This window comes from Aplysia californica, unplaced genomic scaffold, assembly GCF_000002075.1.
Source record: "Aplysia californica isolate F4 #8 unplaced genomic scaffold, AplCal3.0 scaffold00496, whole genome shotgun sequence".
NCBI classification, from domain to species: Eukaryota; Metazoa; Mollusca; class Gastropoda; order Aplysiida; family Aplysiidae; genus Aplysia; species Aplysia californica.
This window is the reverse complement of record NW_004797766.1, coordinates 69,741-70,777: the sequence shown is the minus strand read 5'-3', so window position 1 is coordinate 70,777 and position 1,037 is coordinate 69,741. Positions and strand designations below refer to the sequence as shown.

General features: G+C 36.9%; 1 protein-coding gene across 1 annotated transcript in view; it reads right to left on the bottom strand.

Annotated features, from left to right (window-relative positions):
- Positions 1 to 1,037, bottom strand: part of LOC101848909 (A disintegrin and metalloproteinase with thrombospondin motifs 5) — a gene marked incomplete in the record, with an annotated part of 64,859 nt that overhangs the window by 45,481 nt on the left and 18,341 nt on the right.

Genomic DNA, 1,037 nt, shown 5'->3' with positions numbered 1-1,037 from the left:
GAAACCGTTTTGAATGTTAGGCATACTGTTCATTGTTGATTACGAACGTCTTTTGACATTTAATTTAAGAGGTTTACGTTTATGGATGAATTTGACAGCGACAATGTTTCAAAATTAGGAAGGGAAGCAGTGATTATTTGATTATATAGACGCTTCGCCCCTGTATATGAGTATGTAATTAATTGTGTAATATATAACTGGCTCAGGACTTTTTGAGTTTTCATGGACTCTTTAGCTATTAGCGTTTTCAAAATTTAGCAGCTATTTTCTCGCTAATTTCACCTCTGAACGCTGGAAACCTCACCTTCTTAAATCACAAATATCTTGACTTCAATTTGAAATAAATGGGTTTTTTTTTTCATTGAAAGCGAGACAAGAAATAAGCTTTCAGTTGATACCAATAACTTCGCATGCCCCAAAACTAATGATTTCACCACGTTATGACACATTTGTCTTATATAATATCAAGATGGATTATCGTTTATGAAATGTGAAACGTTAAATTGGGTTTTATTGTTTGTTTATTTTACCTTTTGTGCTCCTTGCCGTAGTGCATTCCGCCCCATTTGTGGTACAAGTCACAATTCATTGGTTGTCAAACCCTGCACCATGTGAATACCTTAGACTCTTAGAATGAAACTCAATAATGAAACTTGGTACCAAAACGCTTTTTAAAAATCTTAAAATGTGATAATTTTAAGTGACATAAATAAGACATTTCTGTTTTGTTTTCACAGGTGGTTCTCCAAAGTGTTGTCGGGAGTGGCTCTCAAGGAGACGTTGCCATTGATGATGTTTCCTTCAGGGATTTAAAAAAATGCTCATTGCTCATTACATAGAGGGAAGTTGAAACTGAGAGAGAGAGCGAGCGAGAGGGAGAGACAGAGAGAAAGACAGAGAGACAGAAAGACAGAGAGACATAGAGACAGAGAGACTACGAGAGAGACACACAGAAAGAGAGAGATAGCAAGAGAGAAAGATGGAGGCTTCTTGTGCTCTTTTTTGCTGTTGCTGCTTTTTTGGAAAAGGGGGGGGGG